Raw genomic sequence first — 14,398 nt, forward strand, 5'->3', positions numbered from 1 at the left:
TATATTAGCTATCGTAACTTTTTTCATGCATTGGCCCCAGACACTTCTTTTTCTCTCTCTTTCCTTGTTCCTAAGAGGCACCTCTCATATTCATACAAGCTGTAGTAAGATGAGTCATAACATGCAATTGGATACAGAAAAAGTTTTAAATGTGACCTTTCAAAGTTGACAATTAAAAGCACATTAATGCTTACACGATTCCCGATACTAGAAAACACATGATTGTTAAAAAAAAGCAAGCAAGGAATAACTTGTACGACCTCTCCATATTCACCAACCACATCAAGAAGGAGATGATAGAATAGCATGAGACAATTCATGTAAATATAATAGATTAGACAAATTACTTAAGGTCCAGTAGTACACCCTAAGTACCACTAATGTCACAGTATATAGATTGTGTAGGCAAGTCCAACTCAAGCTCGATTTGCTTTCCTTCTAACTCGAACAAAATCCTATCTAGCATATGGGACATGCTGTCGACCTTCTTTTGTTAGAAGACAAAAGAAAAAAAAAAAACTATAATGTGAACATGTTGAGCCCACAAAATTTGAATTCGACCACCTCCGGTGATCTCAGTCGAGAAGACTAGGGCCAGACCAGACCGTATCTAATCCGATGAAGTCCGGGATTCCGCTTATTCAATGCTGCTGCCCATGACTCCACCCACGGTCACGTGTATCCCAATTCACAACGCCAGACTATTCGGAATATCTCTTACCGGGAATAGTAAATCCCCAATAATTATCGCATCATAACAGCAATCATAACAAATGGCCGCACAGGAAATCGCGGGGGTGGGTGGACGCGCATTTACTCAACCACTCCCCCACTCCCTGCTCCCGTCTCTCTCTTCCACACCCATATCTAGGGCTTCGGTGTCTCCCCCTCTCCCATCCCCCACCGCCTCCCTCCTCTCTCTCTCTCTCTCTCTCTCTCTCTCCGCCGTCCATCCCCATCTGGACGGCTGACAGACGCCTTCCCCCAAACCGGCTCTGCCTATAAAAGAGAGAGAAATGGAGGAAGGGAGAGGAGGGCGGGGGTTGCATGAAGTCGTGGTCATTTCTGGAGGCCCGGGACCTGCTGCTCCTCTCTTTTGTCTTTACTCCCCCCACCCGTTACCCCTTCTTTATTGTCTTTTATCTTCTCCCCAGCCCCTTTCTCTACTCAAACGTAATCATTTCAGCTATCATCACCCTTCTTCTCTCGTCTCTATCTCTCTAAATTTGCCCCCCTAGAAAGAAGCCGGGACTTGTGGGAAGAAACGGAAGAGAGGAAGTTTTTCTTTGAGGGGAATGTTGTCTGGCTCGAGGCTTCCAATTCTTGGAACTTTTTTTTTGCTTTAGATTTGGTGTTAAAGGAAAAAAAAGATCTCGGACCAGGCTTCATTCCCCCAATCACAGCTTCCATCATCATCTTCGACTCTTGAATCGGCTGATATCTTCGATCTATATGCAGGTACGATGACTCTGGTTGTCAGTTTGTGGTTTCTTGTTTAGGCTCTGACTTGGGACCTTTTTTCTTGTTTTTTGTTTTGTTTTGTTTTTTTTTTTTTTCTTTTCAGGATGGTTTGTGGGGAGGAGAGGGAGGGGATGCAGATTGGTGTAATGATGGTGGGTTTGGACCCCGCGCTCTCTATCATTCTGCTTCTGTTCCCTTTCTTTCTTTCTTTTCCAGTCTGACAGGAAAAAGGGCATGCACAAAAAGGTTTTCATCATATAACTTTTGAAGTGATCTTCTTTTTCCCTCATTCCTTTCCCCCCTTCTCTGCTTCTTAATCTTTTCTTAGTTAGCAAGCTTATTCATGATAGGATATGAGATCTAGCTCTTTCCCCTTTCTTTTCGTTTGATTTCCCGTCCTTATTTTTCTTCCTTTTTTTCTTTTTTTTCCTCCACTCATGGGACTTTAAGAAAAGCATATTTCTAAAGTAAAAGTTTGGTAAACCCAGCCGTGATGTCCTTCTTTTGAGTGCTTATTTTTATTTTACTGTGAATCATTTGAAGTGCTCAGACTTGAGGACAGGAAGATCTTATTATAATGATGAGTGATTAATTTCATCTAGTAATGGAGCTATTTCCTGGGTTTACCGTCAACAAGGATATTGGAGATGTACTCCCGGATCCATGGTTATGTGATCGGAAAAAAGGGAAGTATTCTATTTCTCTAACACTTTCCATATCGTGATTCCCATATATCATTTGATGCGACCATGTTTAAGGAGTCACATGCATGCAGTTCTGGTGGAGATTTTTGTGAGGGAAGTATTGAATATGATTATTTCTATGATACATTTATATTGTCTGATGAGATCTCATCGGAGATCACTTTGTTCCTATCCTCCATTTCTCTTTATTTTCGCTCCTTGCACACTACTTTTCTTGATGATATGCGATCACTGCACCATCAAAACAAGGAAATATTCAATTTGGCTACATGGATGAGATTAGTTACCCTGAAATGAAATGAGTCTTTTTTTTTCTTTTCTTTTCTTTTCTTTCATGCATGTTTCCTCCTACCGCACATGTCGAATCCTTACTAGTATTTCTTTATATCACCAATTTAAATGCATAATCGACGAGATTCACCTAGTCTTCTGCATATATTTGATTTTGATCAGCATTATTCAAGTTCAACTCCTTACCTTTTTTGATCCACATATCTAACTCGTTAACTTGTCTTCTTTTTTTCCTTTTTTTGTCCTTTTACCCATTTTATCTTTCGAGCATTTGAATTAACTGTATGCTTTAGTTGTCAGTGAATATAAAGATTCCAAATTAGTTATTTCATGTCTGGCATTCATGGGGTTCTGAAGTTTACAGCGGATGGCTTTTGTTTGCACCTAAGAACTAGTAAAAAGCCTCAGGTCGTATGCTCTAACCTTTGCATCTCTTTGAGCTGTTGGTATCGTTAAAGCTAATCTGTTGTTTTTGTTGCGCTAGCTGTTGTTTGTTACCCCCGGCATGGCATTAATCTCTCTTTATTGACAGTGGATCCTCCATGTAGAAAAGCAAGAAGATTAGGTCAGATGGTGGTTATCATCCTGGGTACGAGCAGTGAGCAAAGCTAGGGAGACACGTGTGGTGTTGGTCCGTAGCTCGTGGGAATGGTCATTTGAGCTGCTGTCATCCAATGTATAGGGTTTATAGGGAGGGGTGGTCTAGGGTTTGCTTGCGAGGAAAAAGAGGAAAATGTCTGTCTCCACCACCCCGCCTTAACCAGAAAGACCAACGTCATTTGTCCCATGCATTGGATCCCATCTCTCTCACTCCCATCACCTGACAGCCCTTCTAATGCTGCCGATGCCCTCAGAAAACCCACCCTTCCTGCAACTACTTTTAGGAGGTAAAAACAGTTCCCAAGTTTTAATGCAAACCATCTCCGGAATCTGGTGATCAATCAGTTATAATCACTAGTTACAACTTTATCTCACTCACTACTAGTCCTTGGGTTGGAAGTTATGCCTTTTGGCTTGGGGAACATGGACTTCATCTTGGCTTTTGGCCGGTGCTTTACCTTGGGAGTCTCGTGTCCACAACTTTCCATGTTTGATGGCAACTCTACACCTACATTTTGGAATGGTACATCAATCAGCACAAGTGGTTTGTGTGATGCCAGTCTCGCTTTCAACTCGTTTTTAGACTTCGAACAGCTGCAGGAGAGCCACATGTAAACAAGTATGAAAAGCTATTGAACTTGTCTGTTTCAAGGGCTTCTTATTACTTATCCACGAAACATAGTTGTTGCTTCTCTCTGAATGACATTTTGAGTTGTTTTTTTTTGGTACCTCTGATGTTATCTTTTGACTAGTGGGCACCTTTGATGGCTCTATCTTATCGATGATAGCCTGCTACCAGGTACAGATACATTCCAGAAAAAGAGAAGAAAAGGAAAAGAAAAAGAAAAGGAATAAAATAAAAGAGATGCTCGGTGGCCAAGGATCCACTAAATATATTTACCAATAAAAGACCCACTAAAGATTGAGCGAAAGCAACAAAAAGCCTTGTTGAACTTAAACCTTCACCTTATGGAGATAAGAACATCTTTTAGCTAGGTTCGGCAAAGACCTTCTTGATTGAAAAAAGCTTCAGTAAGTGGTCCTGTCAAATAAGACTTTTATAGGAGCTAGAAAGAAGGCAATTGATGATGATATTGATCGTAAATAACTTGAGGTGATGAATGTTTTCTGTTTAACAGCACAGTTCTCGTTTTATGTCTCAAGTTAATTTGAGCAATAACTTGTCTGATTTTGCAGTTGTTGTAACTGCATGAGATTATTTTATTTAAGAAAAGGAATTGAAGTGTGGTCTTTCATAGTTTTCTGAGTAGAGTATGGCTTTGAAATAAACGAACAACTCATCCACTTTGTCATTTGGTACTTAGGCAAAATATCTATAGTAAAGGTTTTCAAATGCGATGGTGGCGATGTTATGAAGTTCCCAGCGGCTACGACAGACGATCACGTAAAATTTCAGAGATGCAGTGACTTCAACAAGTTCGTGTTATGAAGCACTTGTAACTTCTTGCATTAATCCCAAATATCAGTTGTTGAATCTAAAGAAAGTCAGCTAACATCTAATTTGACTGCCTCATGGTAGAAATGGTGTGTTTACCCATCAGCTTGATGATTATGATAACTTTAGGAATGGCAATGCGTGTAAGGAATGGCAACTCCATTTCAATCATAGACTTCTGAGGCCAAGCCACCTTGAGTCAGATCTGGGAGGTCAGATAAATTTTAAGGGTTGGGTTGGCCATGCAGTGCAAGCTTGTATTCCTGTTTAGGTCAGGTAAGTTGAATTCTTCATGTATAAACCATTGTATGTTACATTATTACTATCATCATTTTTTTATTGTATGTGAACTGGGAATTGTGTGACTAAGTCAAGACACCTCCACTTTTGTGTAGTGAGACCTGTGTGATCTATAAATTGCATTAAGTTTGATTAGACTAGAGACTGATTAAGTTTGGAGGAATGGGCCTAAGCTCCCTTAAGACTCTTTTTCCGTCTTCCCATTAATTGGTTTAGGTTTTTAGATGGGAGAAACCGGACAAATAGACATGGTAAGAGAGAAGTTGATGCTCATTATCAAATATACTTGTGTAAAATTTGTAGATAGATTTGCTATAAATAGTTATTTTTTCAGAGAGAGAGATAAAGAGGGAGAACTACCCATACTGTAATTATCCAAGTCTAAATCATAGGAGATGCACCATCAAGAAAAGGGCTCTGACCACCAGGGCAACTCAAGTTCACTATAAGTAGATAATTAAAGAGGGAGAACCACCCACACTGTAATTATCCAAGTCTAAATCATATATAGGAGATGCACCACCAAGAAGAGAGCTCTGACCACCAGGACAACTCTAGTTCACTATAAGTAGTTGATTAAATTAGGACCAAACACATGCAATGCAGGTGATTAGCAGAAGAACAAGAGGAAAATAAATTTAAAAAAAAAAGTGATGCGGCGTAAGGTATGTGAGAAGAAAACGAAATGGTAGACATTTTTTGGGCAGGATTACAAAAACAAATATAGGAGGAGCTCTATTTCAATCTCGGCTGGAATAGGTACTCAGGTACAAATTGAAAAGTTTGGTCCCATAGACTATTCTCTTGTTTAAATGGTAGACATGGATTTGCTTATCCGTTTATTTATCCCACCTTGGCAATTTTGAATTTTCAGGTTAGAAATGATACAATATGTATCCTACTAATTTTTTTTTTCTTTTTTTTTTTTTTTTTTGTCGATGTAAAGGGAGGAAAGAACCACACAGCTGTATTCTACTAACTTGTTTGGGCACTCCAAAGCTCACGTGCATGCACTTATGTGATAAAGTGGCATGCCACTTCCAGGCAGCCAATTAGAGAGTGCCACGTCAGCACATAAAACAGCATATGGACAGCCATTTGGATACTGCTGTTTTATATGCATTGACATGGCAAGTATTTTATTGAAGAAACTGTTAAAAGATGTAATTATATATTTTTAAAATTAAGGAACTATTTTCACACTGTGTCACCACATGATCACATGATATAAAGACATTACATAATCGGACCGTTAGACAGATTGCTTAAAAGTGTTAAATGACTATATCTTCTTTTTTTTTTTTTTTTTACATGACTAGAAGCTGCATGATCTTGAAATGATCTGTCAACTATCGAAAACATATATGCTATCATAATTTATGTATGTTATGACCATTCCAAATAATTGGTTTACATAGTAATCGCCACCAAGATTTCTAGACCTACTTGCACTTGTCTGAAAAATCCACCAACATGTAACATGAGTCCCACACTACACATTAATGGAGGTCTCATTTCCAACTTACTCATGCCACTTAAATTAGTAAGGAAATTTCTTGCCTACATGCACACACACACACACACACGCATACATATATATATATATATATATAATCTATTCTCACAGGGATGTTGTAACTGACGGTGCAAGCAAGTTAATTCAACTCGAGTCTAGCTAACGAACTTGATATGATATCTTTGTGATTGAAATGAGAACTATAACGTCTTCTTTAGCTCCCAAATCGAACCTTATAACAGGTTAAGCCCAAGATAACATAGACTTGGGTCCAAGTCTAGAACTAGAAGCAAACCTTATGTCATGTCCATATAATTAAACATTATTTTTGAAAGTATATTTATCTTTTTCAGAAAAAAGTTAGTTTAGGTTAAGCACTAGCCACATCAAGATATCGGCTAAATAACATCCATGACTGTAACTACTTTGTTCCCATGCTCTAGATTCCACTAGGCGGTGGTAAGGTGCGCAGTTTCCCATCTATGAAAGAGATAGAAGGGGCAGAAGAAGAGAGGGGTGTGCATGAAGTCGTGGTCATCTCTGGGATTACAGCTGTAGGGTCGGGCCCTGCAGCTCTGTTTCGTCTTTACTCCTTTCCTCCTTTCCACAACCCCCACCCCTCCCCCTCTTTATTGTTCTTTATCTCTTCTTCTCACTCCCCTCCTCCCCACCCGACACCCCCTACTCTTCTCTCCCCAAAAGTAATCATTCCAATCTATCATCACCACCCTTTCCCTCCTCTCCTCATCTCCATCTCCACATCCCCCCTTGGAAGAAGCCGAGACTTGTCCGGAGAGAGAGTTCTCTGAAAGACTAGAGAGAGGTGGCACAAAGTGGGAAGCTTTTCTGTTGAGGGGAATGTTGTCTGGCTCGAGGTCTATATCCCTGCAGAGTTTTTTTTTTCCCCTACCTACATGTCTCCTGGTGAAAGAAATCTCGGACCAGGCTTCATTCCCCCCAATCGCAGCTTCCATCATCTCCACCTCCAAGATCGGCAGATCGCCAACTTTTCTGGTTAGTAATAACAGTCTGAGGGATCTATCTGCAGGTGGGTGTGACTTCGCTCTCTTCTTTCTTGTTTTGGATCTTGATATGCTACTGTTCAGTCATAGTTGCCAAAATTCCCGATCCTTTTGTTTTTTTGTGATGATTATGTGAGAGAATGAGAAGGAGGGGGAGCAGATTGGTGCAATGATGGTGGATTTTGACCTCTTCGCTCTTATTCCTTCGTCTGTTCCTTTATTTCCCTCTTTTCCAGTCCTGACAGAAAGGGAAAAAAAGGTTTTCATCATTACCTTTTTGAAGGAATCATATCCTTTTCTTTTTTTTTTTTCATATAAAAATTTTTCCCATTCTCCTTAAGAAAAAATAATGCTTCTTCATCTTTTTCGTGGTTAGCATGCTTATTTTTCATGGAGCTTTGGATTTGATAGGGATTCGAAGACTAGTTCCAAAATATCACCTTATTTTTATTTATTCTTTGGAGTTTTCCTCTTTTTTCTCCTTGCTTGTCTCCACAAGGCACAAAGAAACGAATACTGAAATTACAGTTGTTAGATAAAAGGGAAGTATTACTTTGGTGGGTGCTTATTTGCTATGGATCCTTTCGAAGCCTTTGGAATATTTGCTGTAATTAATGTACAACAAATGATTTTCATCTTCAAATAAATAAAAGAAATCCTTAGGTTCGCTATAGTTAAATGTCTTGACGATGCAACCTTTGATCTATTGTGGTGGTGGCCTCGTGCTTATAGGAAAAGGTGAAAGTATTCTTTATTACTTTGTTTTTATGCACTTAATTATTTTGTCATTTATTATGTGATACAACTACTTCCAACGAGTCACAAGCATGTATTTGCCGTAACACACCTCTTTGCTTTAGAGATCTTCTGAGGCAAAGCTTGAATCCGGTGGGTTCATGCAGGTAAATGATCTTTTGTAGGTTTTCCTTTCACCGGTCCTACATTTTCCATTTAATTTCGTATTGCACCCCATATTATCTCATTATCTCTCTCTTACCATATGATCATTGCACAACCAGTGGAGAATGCATGCAATTTTTTTTGCTTGAGTAAACTTATGTGTACAATTTGGCAACAACCAAGGATCAACGATTTATTGGAAAATGAAATTGATTATAATGGTGGTGTAAATAATAGATGCAAGCATCTTGTGATTCGTTAAAAATAATAAAATGGAATTACCTTTTGTCATGTGTACTTGTTTCACGCGTTTGCGTGCTTATTTTAATGTACATGTTTCATATGTCAAGATCTTTTCTAATATTTCGAATAGAATACAATTACCATGGCACATCCAAGCAAAAAGCTTTTGAACTATAGCATATCGCACAAGTTTGGCTATGGATGAGCATTGTTGTCTCGAGCCTACTTATTATTGAAGGCGAAGTGCCATTAATTTTCAATTTCATAGTTGTCATGAATCTTTGCATGCCGCGTGTTTGCTTAGAGTCTTTAGGACAGTGGTAACACATGATTATTATGTCTGCAGGCCTAGTAAACTTGAAATCAAATTCTAAATTCCCAAATATGATATGAGAAAGTTCTGTAAGACAAGCTCCACCTTCAGTGGAGTTGAGTGTCACAATAGGTGGCTCTATGTAGTTTTTCCACTACGATGCATCATGACTTTATCATAAATATAATTGTCTGAAAAACATTTTTCTAAGTCCAAGATGCATTTCTTCTAATGCGATCATTTCCAGGACAAGATAAATTAATTTTGGTGGTTGTAGGCACATGTTTAGAACCTCAATTGATTAGATCTGGTGGCTACCTGGATGGAATTTTGAGCTTCAGGTGACTTATCTGATCTAATTCGTAAAATAACATTCACATAGTTGTCATAACTTCTTCTCTTTTTATCTTCTGAAATTTTATATATAATCCGTGTCTTTCACCTTTTTGTCCACTTCTAATCATAGTGTTCCGTATCTCTAATCACAACAATAACTTGTGTTATATATTTGTTCGGGTACGTGTACCTTGAACATGTTTAGTTTTACTCGTCTTATATTGCACTATTCTGGCTTTTAAATCAAAAGACTTTTCAAAAAATAGTGTTTGATAAATTGAAAAGTGTTTGTAAGAAATGTCAAAGAAACGCACCCTGAGCACCATATAGTTAAGGATATTCTACCACACAATCAAGGACATGTCAACTCGTTATCCATTTGTAATGAATACTTAATTAAAACCATATTTTTCTTTTAAGCTTAAGTCTTCTACATGCTACTCTTTTCATAAATTTCTTATTTGTGTATCTTAAATAAATACTTTTGAGAATTAATCCAATTTGGAAGAAAGCTTGTTGATTCTAATTTTCCAGCTTCTGATATGTTATTCTGTTTATATTTTATTACATATGTGCAAGGTGTTAGAGATCTAAGAAAATGGAATAGTGGTTTTAATTAGGATTTAACTCCTTCAAAATTGAAATGTATACAGAATCTTTTTAAATATCTAAGAGAAATATAAACATAAAAAAGAAAAAGGAACCTAATGGAGGAAAATAGCGTGCTACTGAGATCAACATTGATTTCCCCCAAATTAGTTGTTAATTATGGTGAGAATATAGACTCAAATCTAAGTAGGCTTGATTGCTTCAGCTTAAAAGGAAGTTTTATTCTATCACCTTATCTAGAAACCCTTTATTTTTATATTCAATTTAGTTAGAATTGATTTTTTAATCATCCTATAACCAATAAATATAAGAATAGCCAACGTGATTAAATCCTCCAAGATCTTAGTTAAGAGGTTTTAATTACATTACTGTGGTGATTATGAATGACTTATGCTAGGAGTGAGGAGTCTTAACGTCTCTTCTCACATAAAGTCCCTTTAGATCAAAGCTCTTTGGACAAGCGGATCTTGCTTCAAAGCCATGGACATGAATTAGAATGTAAAGCTACTTATAAACAAACTTCTCCTTGGTGAATCACTAAGGTGGCATTCATAGGTTGAATTACGAGAACATCCAAAAGTGCTAGTTAATAGCTTCAAAGGATAAAGGTAATATGATTTTTTTAAGGGGAGGTCTAAGGTCTATATTTCATAACATTTTTGCCAAAATCACATCGTAGTATCTTTTTAACCTCTAGAAATTATCTCTCTACATTTGATGAATACTACCTAGAACTCATCTAAGGTATATTATAGCAAGGTCGAAACCTATGTTTTACTTAGATAAAACCATGATGGTTGAGTTAGGTTTTGGATGAGTCCATTTGGTCAGGTTACTTATCTAGGTTTTGGTTGATTATGGATATAACTAGCTATTGGACTATGAAGATGTCTAAGATTAGGTAATTATGGTAATGGACTGGACCTTGAACTCGGAAATCAGATACTTGTAGTATCAAACAACGATTGCTGATTCGTTTAGCTAAGATTGGTTTGATTTGCATTAGATTATTATTAACAAGCTGAAAGGTAGTTTAGTCATTTTTTTTGCATGGTTTGTTCCAAATAAATTACCTCCATCATCAAAAGATAAGAAGTGGTGCATTCAATGATGAATGGCACGCCAAATGGAACTTGATCACGAAAGCAAGCATGCGGGCCTTTATAATTATGTCATCCGAGGCCCAGGAGGATGTGCGAGTGACACTGGATCACTGCTCCATCAGAGAGTATGGGCTTATGGGTCCAAGTTGGGTTAGACATTCTTAATCTCGAGTCAGGCTCTGGCTTGCTCTTGGGTACCTCGCTACTCGGACTTGGATCTGTTGGGAATTCATGCCTATTATTTTTAATCCAAATCCTACCCATCAAACATTTGGATCGTGTTAGGACCGGAACCGATTGGATCAAATACTAATCAGATCCACCTATGAGTCTAAGACTCAAGGTGGCGGTATTAATTAAAACACAAATTTTCAAACTTAAAAATGGAGTTTGGATCGTCTCCACACACGGACTCGAGAGGGCCGGTTGTCCTATCACAAGCATTTATATGGGGGCCCATTCAATTGTCACCATCATATAAATCAAGGATAGCTGTGATTGGAAAACTGGCCCTCTCCGGTCCATGTACAAAACCGAGAGGATCCCGACTCTTAAAAGTGTACAATAATAACATAGGGTATATCCCATAAGTTTCATCAAAATGCGAGAAATACAAGTTGGACTGGCTTCATGATTATCAAACCCCATAATCTAGTTTATAGGTTCAGTCAAAAAACAAGAAAAAAAAGCCGTGCTCCAATATATTTGTGAGCGAGAGAGGTAAGGTTTAGGTGGGATAAAACTTATGTAACCAAATTTAAAAACACTCATGGATCTACCTTTGGGCCCATACCTGATCACAAGTCTGAGAGTCCATATCAGGTTAGATCTGTCAGTCTTGTTGTTGGATCCACTACGCTCAACCAGACGCCTAAAAACGGGTATGGTGGCCTGTCTTTTCTTTGCCTCAGTCTTGTAACGGGCTTCTCCTTCATCTTTTTCTCACTCTCTTTCCTTCTTTCCCACCAGTTTTGGAGCATGGAACAGGGTGGCGAAGGGTACAGAAACAGAGAGGGAAAACTGCGACTGGGATTCGATGGACTAGTAGAGAGAGATTTGGCCGCTAGTGTTGGCATTCCAGGCCATGGATGGCTGGCGGAAAACAACTACTACTCCACAGGAGAAGAGAGGGTTTATGTTATGTCCATATATACCAGTACCAACCACTGGACTCGGTCATTTGGAGTTCTTTAACGTACTCAAGCATTCCTGTGTACATAAAATAACATATATTTTTTATAATATAAACATGCTATTTTATTAATAGTATTTGCCTAAATTATGTCAAATACAATCAACCAAATATAGATATGCATGGCATGATTACGTAATCATGCCATGCAGATCTACTTCTAATATTCTAATTCTTGTATTCAAACTCCACGTATATCGAGCGCGCAATGCTGCAACCACTCACGATATTTCAATTCTTTTGGCAAATTTCTCATGAACCAAGATTCTGCGTGTCTGTGATAACCTTGGCATCGGGCCTACTCCAAGATACATGATTTTAGATTTGAGAGTCTATCCAAATTAGTGGCCATGCCATCGCTTTGTTTTAAGTTCACAGAGGTCATTAATTTTACCAGTGTAAGCAATTGATGTTGGCAGTTAGCCATTTTATACACTGTTTTATGAAGGATTGTTTGGTGAACGAATCAACCACACATTTATAAAGTCATGGGATCACGGGAATTCCTGAAACTGTACGTCTTTCTTCTCACTGAGTGTAACACCCGGCCCAAGTGAGCCCAGAATCAACCCACAGCCCATACAAAAAAAAAAAAAAAAAAGGGGAGGCAAGCGAAGAAGAGTCCCGCTGGGAGTCTTCTTCCGCTCAAATACATCGGAAGAGAAGCTGAATCCGAGGGGGATTCGACCTTCCCTCCACACTATAAAAATCCCCTCTCCTTTCCTCTAAGGTTGGCCACGACGAGCACCGGATTTCTCCTTTTATTTTTCTCGAATTTTTCCGTTGAAGCCGCGGATGACCTTATCGTGTTCATCTCAAATATTCGCCGGAGACTTCACCGGAGTCAGAGGTAAGCCCTTCTCCTCTTTCTCCTCTTCCTTCCCCTCCTTTCCATGGCTTCGTGCACCCTCGCCGACAGTCGGGATCGTCGGAAAATCCACAAATCATCATGATCCTGTTTTGCTCTGTTCGAACGAGCCATCTTCCTCTCTTTTCCGGCCACCGGCGTCGCCATTTGCGGCGTCTCACCCCTAGGATAGGACCCTCATTCCTCTATCCCTCTTCCCTGAAGGTCTTGGCTGCCGGTGACCGGCCAATGACCGAAAATCATGAAGAAAGGAGACGGATCCCCTGTTTTTCGAAAAAAAAAAAACTTCATCGACGGAACCTTGCTGTCGGCCGGCCTTGCTCCGTTGCCGTCGACCAAACACCACCCACCTCGTCGGAGCCCGGGTCGCTAGGGGGGACCTCGTCGGTCTTCCCCTGTTTCGGCCCAAGAGAGGGCCGTGGGAAGAAAAGGAAAAAGAAAGGAGAAGAAAGAAGGAAAGAAAAAGAAAAGAAAAGAAAAAAAAAAAGAAGAAAGAGAAAAATAAAAATAAAGAAAATAAAAATAGAAAAAAAAGAAAGAGAGAATTTTTTCTCTCTCCTCTCCCTCCTTTCTCTCTCTTTCCTCTCTCCTTTCTCTACATTTTCTCTCTCTAGATTCTCTCTCTAGACCTTTCTCTCTCTTTATGGATTTTATCTCTCTAGTGTCTTTCTCTTTCTGATTTCATCACGAATCCTAGGATAAAATTGATATGAAAATATGATGACCTGAGATTGCTCCGAAATTCATGCAGTAGATTAGATTCCGATCCGATCTTTATTTGAAATTGATAACATCAATCATGGTTAATCCATATTAAGTCACCCTGATATGATCTCTGATGGTCTCAATCATGATTATCTTATTTGAAGGATACGAAGATTCTCTCTCCACTTTCTCTTTCTATTTTCTCTCTCTAAAATTTTCTCTCTCTTCATGGATTTTCTCTCTCTAAAAGTCTTATGGATCAGTGGAGGATCCAGATACTTAGACAAATCCTAATTTTGGTTAATCCTGAGAGAGGTCCTAGATTTGTATTATTAGAATTGATTATCAGATAATTTTCTCCATATATGATTTTTATATTTGATTAAGATTATGAAGAGATGATTGTCTGCATATGATATCGAGTGAAATATTTTGTTAAAAAATTCATAAATCAAAGAAGAATATTGATTTCTATGCTTGGATCAGTCACCAGTAAAGGTAAGAATCTCTGTACATGATCATCATTATATATGTTATTTTACTGTTGGTTTTATCTCATTGATTTTGCATCGTTGGATTTGAGATCGATGAATTTGTTATATCTGAGACATTGTTATTATTTATGTGATTTTAACCATGAGTATGTTATATCAATACATATGTATCAACGATTGATGGTATGATTATATGGGTATGACATATTTATTACACTGTAAAATTTGAATTGATTAATGAAGTCAAATATTATAATTTCATGAAAATGAAAAGAAAGAGAAATA

At 38.4% G+C, this 14,398-nt stretch overlaps 1 long non-coding RNA gene across 1 annotated transcript; it reads left to right on the forward strand.

Moving 5' to 3' along the window:
* The first annotated feature begins 6,492 nt into the window (after positions 1 to 6,492).
* Positions 6,493 to 12,133, forward strand: LOC140857195 (uncharacterized). The gene is made up of 2 exons (XR_012140718.1): positions 6,493 to 11,735; positions 11,824 to 12,133. It is a non-coding gene; the product is annotated as an uncharacterized lncRNA (long non-coding RNA).
* The last annotated feature ends 2,265 nt before the right edge of the window (positions 12,134 to 14,398 follow it).

The sequence above is a fragment of the Elaeis guineensis genome, chromosome 4 (assembly GCF_000442705.2).
Source record: "Elaeis guineensis isolate ETL-2024a chromosome 4, EG11, whole genome shotgun sequence".
Taxonomy (NCBI): Eukaryota; Viridiplantae; Streptophyta; class Magnoliopsida; order Arecales; family Arecaceae; genus Elaeis; species Elaeis guineensis.